Here is a 13,644-nt window from a genome sequence, read left to right as displayed (position 1 = left end):
CTTTGAAGACACTATCCTCTACTAAAAAGCTTGTTGGGTTACAAATTTAAATAGTGGCCAAATTAAATAGACGCTCACAAAATTCTATTTACTCTTATTCAGTAATTGTTTTAAGGGGAGGAGTCTTGATTTTATCTAGTAACATCAAATAAAGCATCAGAATACTGAATAACCATTTTTGAACAAGGTGCAGGTACCGCAGATTTGAAGGCAGAACTTGCTTTCTGAGCTAACAATTGTGAGGGTGTTTGCCAGTATATCAATGTGTGTGCACACAACCCCGTTTACATATCACCTGACAGATAAGGTTTTATAGAGTCCAAATTACAGTCTCCTCCTATTCTGCTGAAGTGCAGAGAACAGTCAAACATGATGCAAATGCTGCAAAATAATTAGTTTACTTTCTCGCTGGTATGCCTACTTATTTAAAAAGTATGTGTATTGCTACATCAGTTAAAGTAATTAAGAAAGTTAACATAACTTGCTATATTCTTTTAAAGGAAAGAAACACAAGAATACACAAGAGCAAGAATGAATGGATTCATAACAAAATAACACAAGCAATATAAAAGAAAATAACCTATTAACTGTTTTATAAAATATATACACTAAACATGGAATATTTAATATTTAAAAGCAGAGCAACATAACAAAATACCACTAATAGTGGAAGATTAGTAAGAAAGATGGCCTAAATAATATTTATGCGTTGGTCAATAAAGAGGAGATAATAGGTAAATAATGTAAACAGGGGAGATACTATAAATACTTCGGAGAGAGTAGGCCAAAGCTCAGGATGCAATAAAAGAAAAACTACCATATACCGTGACAAAAAAAAAAAAAAATACACTTTCTTTGAATGCTAGAAGCATAAATGCTTCTGGGTCGGCAGCAATGTCAATTATCATTAAAAACTTCTGCTAAATGACTCCCTCAAAATATGTCATGTTAAAGAGCACTAAAGTAGGAAAAAAAAAAAAAGAGTTCCTCTTAGCCTGAATCAAAACACCATAATCAGGAGAGCCTCTGTCCCCTTAAGTCTCAAACTCTGATTACACTACAATGAATTTTCTGAAAAGTAATTTTCAGGTAGGATACAATTTTTGCTTACATTATGGCAATTATCATTGCATTTTCATTACTCCACAAATTGGATGCATTAAAAGTTATAGAAAAATCAATGAAACATTTCTGCTAACATCAAACATGTCAAAGAAAATATAATGCTCATTGCTTTTTTGTCTATAACATTTCTAAACATGTTTTAGCATATTAATGATGGTAATATATAATACAAATATTTATTGTACATTAACTTGAAAAGTTCAGATTTATAAGGATTTTAAAATATATACAGTGATAAAAGACAAAAAATATATAAATTATGAAATAAAAAGGGGTTTTAAAGAACTGTTTTCACAAATAACAATTATTTGCTAAATCATTTTTTAATTTTTATTGATTGATTTTAGATAAAGAGGAAGGGAGAGAGAGAGAAGAGAGAGAGAGAGAGAGAGAGAGAGAGAGAGAGAGAGAGAGAGAGAGGAGGACCATCGACTTGTTGTTCCACTTATTTATCACTCATAGGTTGATTCTTGTATGTTCCCTGACAGGGCATCAAACCTGCAACCTTGATATATGGGGACAACATGCTAACCAACTGAGAGACCCACCAGGAATACCTAAATCTTTTTATTGCTCCTATAATTTTAAGCACATATTAAAAGTATAGGATATATAAGCATATATATATATATATATATATATATATATATATATATAGTACATACGTATATATCCAATTACAACTCTTTCAGCCAACATTTAAAAATAGTCTCTAAAACTAGCACTCAGTATACTCATTATTATATCCTCTCTTAAAGAATTTTTGAATGAGTATTTTATTAAACTGAATTTAATGAATCTAAAATTTGAAAAGCATAATTTCAATTGCTCTCCAACCTCATTCATAAGAAGAAAAAAAGAAAAAGGGCAGTCCTGTATGTAATGCCTTAGAACAGAAATTACTTCTCTATTGGGATTTTTAGATGGTTTATTATTTTCAATGCTTTTAACAAAATAAGGAGGGCCGCTTCTGATAACTGGAAGTACGACCTGTACTAAATCTGTTCTCTGAAGCAATTAAACATATGTAAATCTCTCACAGAAGCCAACCATTCAAATTATTGAATTATTCTGAAAATATAAAGCAACAGAAATAAAATTATCTATCTCACCCCTAAAAATTATATTCTGTCCTGTGGCACTATGTCACTTTACGTATGCAGGTATTTAAGCTCTCCAGAACCTAAACTATGTTATTACTTTCAAACAACTATAGTTTAAAGAATTAACATTCACTCCTACATTTACCTAGTTTAGTAAGATATGTTTATTGACTAACTTCTACGAGGAAACAAAGGGAGCTGGTGTCACAATATGTTAGTCATCAGACTGTCATTGAAGTTAAGCGCCAAAGTAAAATCCACTTGACATTTCAGAATGGAAAAAAAAATAAAGGCACATTATACAAAAGGAATGTGAGTCCTTAAACCCTGTAATGACAACAAAAACAGGAGTCACAGAAATATGTTCACTAACATTTTAATAATCTCTTAAGGCTGACCTTTCCCAGGACTCCCAAAACAACTGAGTAAGGTATATTGAAACACAGGGCCATCTACAGGCCTTTGACGTATAATCGCATGGCTGAAGAGTTTTTCTTGAACCTTTCTCTAATAAAAGACAATTCAGAAGCCCTGAAGCCAATTTATAATATTTCTGATAAAGTATCACTTCTGTTTACCAAACCCTCTTAAAACAAAATCCAGAGAGAAAAATATTAAACTTCCACAGTTTCCAATCAGGTACATTTCTCATCCTTACTTTAGCATGAATTTATGCTCTCAAAAATACATGTTCACATTTTAGGGCAAGTAAAAACGATTTTCTGTAAGTTGCAAAATATCATCCAGGACCTCCAAGTTGTTGTGTAAAACTTACACTTCTGTACCTTATTTTATATCTTTGCTTCCCATCTGTTTACCTCCTATGAATAACAGGTAGCTCGTTTTAACCACTGCAATGCTTTAATCTGAGTAGGCCACAATCTAGTTACGGAACACATAAACTCACTAGTAGAAACTGGTAACCCCACACCCGACCCCTGGCCCCAGGGGGAAAAAGGATTTACCAATTTAGCTTTGTGACTAGGGTCACAACTAAATCAAGGCGTGATTTCAATTATTTTTACTTTCAAATATCAAGGTTACTAAAATACTTCCCTTTATTTGGATTGCCAGAGCAACACAGAGTTTCCACAACCAAAGCTAATTTTCTTTTCTTTTTGTAACAGTATTGTCTTTGCTTAACAGGTTTAATGAGGTGGTGCCCTAATACAAAGAGTGGACTGCTGCTCTCTAAATTATTAAATGCTCATTAAATTATATCCCAAAATAGAGCAGAAGTTGTTTATTGTGCAAAAGCACCACACATTACCAGTCTACCAGCTACAGGCCTATATGATCTCTTTCCTGAGACAAAAACCTTTTAACTTACTACCACATATTAAAGATCATGGCCAAAAAGATCCAAATGAAGAATCAATACATTCAGAATGGCTGCCATTTTTTTTTTTTTATTTTTTTTTTTGCTATTATGATGGCTGTAATGTTTTAAACTGTGACAATGGGGATAACTTTCCCAAATAAATTACTTCCACTGAGTAAACCCTTTAGAAAAAACCAGTCATGACTACTGGTAACTTAGGTTCTAAAGGACAGGACGAGCACTTCCGCACTTGAAAGGGTTAATGCCTGCAAGGCCAAGGGCACCAGAAGGCAGAAGAAATGTTGCTTCAGTCCGCTCTGAAAGGTTTCTAACAAGTACCAAATACTTGTTGATCTGTTCACAATAAACACCAGCAGGATTGTGGGGCTCCTTTCACTGTCTGGGAGAGGCATTTACATACTGCACCCAGGAAGAACAGCTTGTGGGTCTCCTTTACAAGAGTATGGGTAAGACTCATTCAGTGTCTCCCATCCAAATGAAGGCGCAATTGAAATAGTGAAGTCTCTCTCGTCTGGCTCGGGCAGCACAAATACTGTGCATAAAACACTTGGAATAGTCCAGGCACAAAACAAACCCACCTGAATGGAGGAGGAACACTGCCTGTTGCCATGGCAGCCTGATCTAATTACAGGAGTGATGGGGTCGGAGTAAGCGCTCCGAAAACCTACACCACTGACCATGTCTACAAGAGGAGAAAGACAGGCAGGCAGGAGGTTCAGGGGAGACTTCAACTTCTGCTTTATGCAGAAGGGGGCACGTAAGCCCATTTATCCGTGGAGCTGTTAAAATACTGACTGATGCATGCACGGGTTAGAGGGCAGTCAGAGGAGATTAAATGCCACAGCATTAGCCGTTATGGTGCAATCCTTTCCAAGAGTTCATGTGCAGGATTTTCTCATCCTCCTCTCTGGTGGTTTCCCCAGGCATGCGTTTCATTCCACAAAAAAAAAAAAAAAAAAAAAAAAAACCCTAAACTCAAGTATCAAACTTCCTTCGCCCACCAAATAAACCACAAGGTGGGCTTTCACAGGGGCTTCTAGGAACTGCAAGGTTCCTCATAAACCCAGACAGAAATGGCTTAGCTAACAGTGTTGAAAAGTAACTAGCTGAGCCTAAAAATAACCATCAAGTAACTACCCTCTGCTGTGTGCGACATGTAAGGATGATGTTTAAATATTAAGAGCACCCTGCATTATAAAGCACAAATGTCATTGAGCTGCGACTACTAGGTTGCCAAAGGAGAACTTATTTGCATACACACATTCCCGTGCAGGCACGACAGGATGTGCGGGGAGTGTGCCACTCTGAGGCATTCCTTTTGATTCTGTGGGTGCAATGGGGGTCTTATAATGTTGCTAACTGTACCCTGTGGATCTCACAGGGAAGCCAAGAATCTCTTCGGGGACAGAACCAGTTTGGAGGAGTCCCTACTGCACAGCATACGGTAAACAAAATAAAAATAGCTTGCCATTCCCCTTAGCCACATCGCGCATTATATAACCAGCTTCCGACTGGGCTTTTTTTTTTTTTTTTTCTTTCCTTGCCCTTACTACTCTTCAGCAATTTCCCAGTCTTCCGAAGTATTTATATTACCCTCTTATCTGTAGGATTATATGCTAAGAAAGCAAAACAAAACAGAGCCGCCGCGGGATTGAACCGAACTCCACAGTCCTCAGAAACTGATTTTGTTGTTGTTGTTTGTTGTTGATTTCTGGCAGGATCTCCACCACCACCCCCTACTTCCACCCCCAACCAAGGTTTTGTTCCGTCTCCCTAGAAAACCTGGATGGCTTCATCCCTTCCAGTCAGCCCCCTACGTGGTCTGAAATAAAATGAAAGCACCCGCCGCGGAGTTGGGGCCAGCGGCCTGAGGGCGGAGGGAGGCTGAGGAGGGGTCGGGCGCAGCAGAGTCAGCCAAGTGGCTGCAAAGGGCCCCCTCCCCGCCGCGACTGCACCTACGGACCCCCACCCTCCCCCCCGCCCGCGCGGGCACACACACGCACACACGCACTCACACGCGCGCTCGCTCACTCACACTCCCGCCGCGCTCCGTCGCCTCCTCACCTCTCGCTCCGCCCGTCCGGCCCCTTCCCTGCCCCCCGCAGGGCCGGCCTGCGCGCCGCCCCGGGACCACGTAGGAGGCGGCGCGGCCGCGGGAGTTGCTGGGTCTCCGGTCGGGCCCCGAGCAGCAGAGGGGCTCCTGGGTGCATCCCGATCCCCGCAGCGCCTCCGCCGCCGCCTCCTCTCTCCCCTCCTCCTGGCTTCATTCACCCTCCCAGCAGCCGCGCAGCCGTTCACTCCCGGCGCGGGCAGGGCAGCGCCGGCCGCCGCTCCTCTGCTCCTGCCGCCGGCGCGGGCGGGGGCGCGGGCCCGGGCTGGGGCGCTCATGGGCTCCCGGCTCCGGGCGGCGCGGCGGCTGCACAGGATCAGGAAGCGGCCGTACCAACAGGGCCGCCAGCGCCACTCGGGCCGCGCTCCCTGCACCCGCGCCCCCGCGCCCACCCCTCCGCGGCCCCAGCGCTCCCACTGCCTGCGCCCCAGCCGCGCGCAGCGTCCCGGCTCCGCCGCCGCCGACCCCTCCGGGTCCACAGCCGCGCGCCCGGCGCTGCCGGCTCCCAGAAGACCCGCGCCCCGGGGCACCGAGGCCGGGCGGCCGCTAAGCGGAGCGGTCTAGTCCTCCTTCAGACCCGCTAGCCCCCATCGCTCTCTTTGGGGAGAAGGGTGGGGAGGGGTCGGCGGGAGGAGCGGGCAGCGCGACCCCGGCCGCCGCCTCCTCCCTTTACCCCACCTCCGGGGAGGAGGACATGACTCTCCGCATTCGCAACCAGACCAGCAGCCGCCCAAGCAGGGGTGCCGCCGCCGCTCTGCCGGCCCGCACCCCCAGCCCGGGCGCGCCCCCTCGCCCGGCGGGCGCCCACCTGGTCCCCCGCGGTCCCCCTGCTGGCCATCCCCGCACCCAGAGCGGGGTGTCGGCCTGGGAGGCTGAAGCCGGGGAAGGTTGTATGTACACACACACACACACACACACACACACAAACAACACAACACGCTGCGTCGATTTCCTTCTTTCCTCTTCAAGCTGTTTTCCGTGCTGCCTTTTGGGGGTTTGGGATTTGTTTGCTGGTTGTTGCTTTGGCCCCTCTCTGGAGAGCCGGGGTAAGGGGGGGTGGGGGGAATCTTAATCTAAACCGGGGGAGAAGGGGATGGGGGAGGGGGAGAGACAGAATCAGAGGAGAAAAAAAATCGCCACTTACTGTAAAGTGTAAATGGATCTGGGGTGGCGTGGGGAAGGGGGGGCAGAGGGAGAGAAACAGTGTCTTGCGGCTGCTGTAGCTCTGGCTGCTGCTCCAAGGGGCTTGTTTTGGATCCCCCTGCAGTGAAACAGGTCCTGTACGGCTCCGCCACTGTAGTAGAAATGATGTCTGCGGTATACTCTGCTCTCTCCTCCTCCTCCTCCCCCCACTCCCCTCCCCTCCCCTCCCCTCCCCTCCCTCCTCCCTCCCTCGCGCTCTCTCGCGCTCGCTAGCTCGCTCCAGTATGTAAATGTGTAATAGAAGCCAAATATGGAGCAGTTGGCTGCCGCCGCCGCAGCTCAGGGATCCGACGGGAGGGCGGGGGGGGGGGGGGGGGGGGGGGGGGGAGGGCAACCTCGGGCGGGCGGCGGGGCCAGCGGCTTGAGCCCGGCGAGCGCACGGCGAGCGGCGGACCCGCGCCCTTAACCCTTGGGTGCGCGCGGCCCCGGGTCGCAGGCCCTCGGGGAGGCGGGCGTGTTTCCCCCCAGACTAAGGAGGAATCAGGGGGGGGCGGGAGCGGGAGGGGAGACGTGGCCGGAGGGGACCGTCCTTTCAGGTTTGGGAAAGGGGCGGGGAGCGGAGGCGATGAGGTAATCGCAGCGGTGACCGGTCGTCCTCGCGCGCCTCCCCGAGTCCCGGCACCTCGGGAGGAGACAGCGCGACAGCAGGGTGCACCTCAGGCGCCCTGGAGAAATCTCGGGCTCGGAGGCAGTGAACAGCCCCGGGAGGAGGGGAGGCGGCCAACGCTGATCCCTACGCGCCCTTCGTCCCGGGCGTGCCGAGGAGCTTTCCACCCGGGCTGACGGCGATCAGCGCGCACTTTCACCTCGTAAGGGTTTAGCTTCGGCGGCGATCCGGAACCCAGACCCCCCGGCCGCGGGGAGTGCCTTTGCGTGCAACTCTAGAAAGTTTCAAGGGTGCCCCGACTGCACAATGCAGCCTTACCTTGACTGCCTGGGAAAGCTGGTGACCTCCCTTACCTCCTTTCTCTTCCTGCAAGTCCGGAAATCTGCTGTGGGTATGGAACTCCCTAGCTCTAGTCCTCCTAGAGGACCCCCGTACTCCTCGCGCAGCTAATTCGGAATCATTAATTTAATGGGAAATGAGGTAGCCAGTGTAGGAGACTGAGACAGCAAACCGAGCATCAAAGGGCAGTTCTGGGTGAATCCACGCTGAAGAACTTCCTCTGGGCTCAATTTTTAAGTGCGGTTCTCAACCCCCTACCTCCCACCCCTGATCGAAGCTTCCATCGGGTGTTAGCTCCATGGGAAGGAATCTTCTTGGGGGGGGGGGGGGGGTTGTTTGCATCTTGCCCACAGGTGTGGCACTTGGAGCAAGAGAAGGCACATTCATGCTAAAAGGAGCTTACTATGGCACCCCCCTTGCTGCAGATAATTCTGGAGGACCAGTAGGTGTCGGGCAGCATATGACCTCCTTCAGGTGCTTAGAACCAAGTATCCAAGTAAGTTTCTCTCTGAAAGCCACCACTTTTGACTGTAAGCTGTATTTGAGAAACCTTTTGGCTGAGTTTACTAATAAACTAGCGGTTAGTCACCAACCGAAGCAAGATATAGACTCACCAAGATAAATGGGTCAGCTTTTAAACAATTGTATTGTAGAACCAACGTGCTACAGAAATAAAAATAAGCATGCTAACTAGGAAGGTGTAGAGCCCGGGCAATATTATTTTTTTCTCACACTTTGAAATACCATATACATACACATGGCTATTTAAATAGAACTACTACTACTGTTCACTCTTACTCGCTTTACAACTTTTTTTTTTTTCATTTAAAAATAATTGTTATAGTTTAAACCCAGGGTTGGTCTAAAATGACATTGTTGGTCTCATTACAGCCTCTAGTGGACAGTTAAAATGAGTTTCCTGAAAAGGCTCTTCTGGTGTTGTGCTCCTTGACAAGCATTATCAAGGTGAAGGTTAATACCTCAGACATAACCGGGTAATATTTCTTCCCCCCACTGTGCAGAGCCGGCTTCTGAAAGGAGCTTTGTGCTGCAGGTATTATTATTACTGGCCTGTGAATAAACAGAGAGCTTCTGCTATTCATTTCAAATTCAGACAGTTTTCATAAAAACTGAACTCATCTAAAATATTTTTATAACAGAATATATTGGTTGCCGTGTTTTTGGCTTCACTCAGATGTTTTTATTCCAACTCCTAATCTGCAGACTGTCCAATCCACCTCCACTCTATTTTTAGACATCTTATATTTAGAGAATTTCAGTAAAAGCTAATATTTTAATTATTGCATTGGCACAAGCAGTTAAGTTATTTTTAAAACCTTAAACAAATTAAAACACATAATTCAGACTAGAGTTAGTCAATTAATTTAAATATTCCCTCAAGGAAGCTAAATAGTTACATTACTCAAGCAGTAAGAATAATTAATAAGAAATGTGTCATTTACTTTCTTAGCCATTGAGATTAAAGCCATTAACTGCCATTAAAATCTGTAACTATTACTTCCTACAAGGTCCAACCAACATCCTATCTAATAAAAGAGAAACATGCAAATTGACCGTACCTCTGCTATGCCCACAAGCCAATCAGGAGCAAGTATGCAAATTAACCCAACCAAGCTGGTGGTTAATTTGCATATCCAGGCACAGAGCAAGACTGAAGACAGTGTAGAAGGAAGCCAAGCGCTGCAGAAGGGAGCGAAGCTGCGGAGAAGCAAGCGGGGCTGTGGAGACGGGAGGGAAGCAGACTGGGCGGCGGAGATGGCCGCAGGAAGCCCTATTCTTACTGGAATAGGCCCGAGGAAACCCTATTCTTGCAGGAATCTTCCTGCAATGGGCCTCTAGTCCTATATAATAAAAGCCTAATATGCTAAGTGTCCGGTCATCCAATCATCTGTTCAACCACTCAAAACCTAAAGTGCTAATGATATGCCAAGGCTGCTCAACCACTTGCTATGATGTGCACTGAACACCAGGAGGCAGATGCTCCTACTGGTAGGTTAGCTTACTGCTGGGGTCTGGCGGATCAGGACTGAGTGAGATGGGCCAGACATGCCCTGGAGCCCTTTAATGGTCCCTCCCATGGTCCCTCCCTGGCTGGCCAACCTCTCGCGTCCCTCCCCGGCCCCAATCGTGCACCAGTGGGGTCCCTCAGCCTAGCCTGCATCCTCTCACAATCCAGGACCCTTCAGGGGATGTTGGAGAGATGGTTTTGGCCCGATCCCACTCAATGCAGGAGCTGCCCCCTGGTAGTCAGTGTGCTCCCACAGGGGGAGCGCCGCTCAGCCAGAAGCCGGGTTCACAGCTGGCAAGTGCAGCGGGAGCCTCTCCCACCTCCACGGCAGTGCTAAGGATATCCAACTAATGGCCTAGGCCTGGTCTGTGAGAGGGCTCCTGGACTGTGAGAGGGTGCAGACCAGGCTGAGGGACCCTCTCCGAGTACACGAATTTCGTGCACTGGGCCTCTAGTAAATATAATAATACTCATGATAAACTTTCATTACCTTTAGCACTGAAATGTTTTATGTTCAGATGGTATAATAGTACGTGTACAATCACACATAACCAGTACTGATTATTTAAAAACACCAGTCTCTCTTGCAAATAAAAATTCAGTGAAAGAAGAAGAGAGCTTTCTAAAAGTCAGTAAGCAAATATGTAGTACTGTGGTCTTATTCATAAACCTGATACTATATTTTACCAGCATAAGTCCAACTTTGAAATAAAGGAAACTGAGAAATAAGGCCTGTTGAGCCTTACTCATAATTCATGTTCTGCATTGAATAAACATTTCATCCCTTATGTCTATTTCTCTGTTTTGGTAGTACTCATTTTTGAAGGTTGAAAATGGGCTCTCAAGTATATATTACATCATCACATCTTGCTTCTGAAAGCGTCTTCAGTGGGAGCTTTTCAGACAATCGGAATGAGCATTCCACCCCAGACCTACTGAACCAGAACCTGCCTTCTAACCCGTCCCAGGTGGTTCCTAAGTACATTAGTGTGAAGAATGCTATCTATACTGCAAGGGCTCTGTCTACGCGAATTTGGCCACAGATGCAGAATTTAACTCCTCTATTCCTTTCTTATCCCCTCCCTCTTTTATTAATTTGTACTTTTTAATGAAAACGTGTTACATTTTATGCTTTGGTTAAATTGTACTGCATTTCAGAAGAGCTGTGATTTATGCACAAATCTGTACCTTCATTACCAAGAGAACACTGAGGAATGTACTGGGGTCTTGGATGTGAAAGTTTTCTTCACGGCAGCAGAGGGAGCACAAGAGTACTTAATAAAACAAGTGTACAGGCTGTCCAAATCGTAAGGGATATTAGATTGTAGTATATGTTTTCATTGGACTAGCTTACCAGGTTATAGCAACTAAATATCAAACAGATTGGAAGTTCACTATAGATGTATTTATTTGGAGTTTTAGGCTTGAGTTCTTAAAAGAAAGTGGACCTCAAAAGTCATACTTGGAAAAGATGCCTTAACTTTTCTCCAGTCAAAAATAAAATAACATCATCATGTCACAATAGTTGGAATTCAAGCCATTGTGCTGTATGTCTTAAACTTATAGGGTGATGTATGTCAATTATTTCTCAATAAAATCAGAAAAAAAAAGAAAGATGACTGACAGAATAAGGCAACTCTAAGAGTAACTTCTATTAATTTTTAAATGTTGGGGGTCCCCTGGTTGTGTGGCTCAGTGGTTGAGCATTGACCCTTGAACCAGGAGATCATGGTTCAATTCCAGGTCAGGGCACGTGCCTGGATTGGGGCTCGATCCTGAATAGGGGGAGTACAGGAGGCAGCGGATCAATGATTATCTCTCATCATTGATGTTTCTCTCTCGCTCTCCCTCTTCCTTCCTCTCTGAAATCAATAAAAACATATACAAGTAATAATAAAAAAATGAAATGTTGGGGGTCAATTAACCCAACAGTATGTGTGATAAATTTATTTCATTGGGATTTAAAACTGTTTAGAAAGAATGCACTTCTCACCATGTTTGATTTCACAGTAATTTTAGGCTTTTATCCTTAACGTTTGCAGTGGTGAGGACATCTGTTTCAGTTATACCTATGTAGCATTTTGCACTCTCACAACCTTCTGTATTACATCTTCAAACACTCCTGTGAGGTGAGTAAGACATGGGAAAGCCAAGCCTCCAAAAGTCTTGGAACTGCCTTGTGCTGCCTTATTTCATTGTTATAACGATCCAATGAGGTGTTCAGAGAAGCGGGAAATCATAGAGGTTAAATATCCAGCAGCATGTTCTCTACAGTTTTAAGGGCTTTTCAAAATTACCAGATAGTGAATATTTAATAAGTGAATATTTAGACAAGAGACTTACGAATAGAGACTATGTCTTAATTCTCAACTTGCTCTTTATGTATTTACTTTATGTATTTACTAGAGGCCCAGTGCCAGCCCACCCTGATTGGGGCCCAATCGGGCCGGAGGGGCGGGCGGTGAGGGGGAAAGGGTACTCAGGAGGTTGGCTGGCTAGCCCTGCCCCCAATCAGGGTTGGGGGACAATCGGGGGTGGGGCCAGCCAGGGGGAGGGGCCGCAGGTGGTTGGCCGGCCTGCCCGCCCCACCCCCTGGTCAAACTCCCCGTTGAACTCCTGGTCAAGGGGACAATTTGCGTATTAGCCTTTTATTATATAGGATCATTTAACCAACAGCCTATATAACCAACAGCCTATATAATAGATAAGTTTGTGTTTTTCACTTATTTTCCAGCATTTATTGTGCATCTACAATAACTAGATCTTGAGAATATAAAGATAAATAAGACATCTTTGTCTGCAAAAATTTCACAGCAAAACAAACCTTATATTTTGAAAAAATGTTCCTTTTTATCATGATAAAAAGGTAAAGACTCATAGTTGCTTGATCCAGCACCTCTCAGAATCACTATCTCAATCACACTTTTGAAAAGGAGAATCAAGTACTAGAATCATTAAAAACTGGGGAGATGGAAGACAATTATCTGAATCATCTTTTTTACTCCTAAGAATATTTTGATTTATAAGCTAGTATCAATGTTTCACATTTATAAAACAAATAAAATGTAAAGCTATAAAATGCATTTTACTGAATGCCTATCCTAGCAAAAAAGAAAAAAAAAAGTCATGTGACTAAATTTAAGTGGTAAACCCTTATGTCTATTTTTACAAAAATTGATTGTTAAAAAGAATTTTCTCCTATGTGAAAGTAGAGTTTGCCAAGTTTCTGTCTGGAGCAATTTGTTATGGCTGTGTCATAAATCCTGGAAAGTTTGAATTTTTAATGGAAACACTGACAGACCTTTAACCACACTAATAAGGAGGGTGTTATCTTATACATGTCATTTAAAAATCTGAGCAAATCATAGCATGCTTGCAAAACAAGTATACTTTCCTTAGACTGTACTCTGAAATAAAGCTGGGGAGACCAGAAAAATAAAATAAACTAAAAACAAAAGTGAAAAGCACTCACACAATAGACTCTGAGGTCAGCTTGCCACACCCGAACTAAAGTAACTGGGCTCTGCGTGTCACAGGGCCTCCCGAAGGACGTGCGTCTGAATCATCTTTCTTGACCTTCCACCAAACCGTAGCAGGACAGGCTTCTGGGTAATGGAAATGGCATCACCAACTCAAGAGTGAAGTTTACATCATTGTATTTAAACATCTGCCAACGGTTTATGATTTAACAGTCCACATTAGGCAATATTAAATACAAGTCTGTCTACTGCCGAAAACAAAAACAGGTGCCTTCGTATAAGTCTGCACTGTCCACTACGGCTATTA

General features: G+C 44.6%; 1 protein-coding gene across 3 annotated transcripts in view; it reads right to left on the bottom strand.

Moving 5' to 3' along the window:
- ATXN1 (ataxin 1) overlaps positions 1 to 6,979 on the bottom strand; it is a 408,090-nt gene extending 401,111 nt beyond the window's left edge. For 2 of the 3 annotated variants that reach the window (XM_054721445.1, XM_054721446.1), the window contains exon 1: positions 6,825 to 6,979. The gene's annotated coding sequence lies outside the window, so the exon portion shown is untranslated. Of the gene's footprint in view, positions 1 to 5,634; positions 6,122 to 6,824 lie in introns of those variants that run through there. The other variant, XM_028152384.2, reaches the window with a different exon arrangement.
- Positions 6,980 to 13,644: the final 6,665 nt, after the last annotated feature.

The sequence above is a fragment of the Eptesicus fuscus genome, chromosome 9 (genome assembly GCF_027574615.1).
Source record: "Eptesicus fuscus isolate TK198812 chromosome 9, DD_ASM_mEF_20220401, whole genome shotgun sequence".
Lineage (NCBI taxonomy): Eukaryota > Metazoa > Chordata > Mammalia > Chiroptera > Vespertilionidae > Eptesicus > Eptesicus fuscus.
The sequence above is the reverse complement of the archived record's forward strand: the minus strand, read 5'-3'. Positions and strand labels throughout refer to the sequence as shown.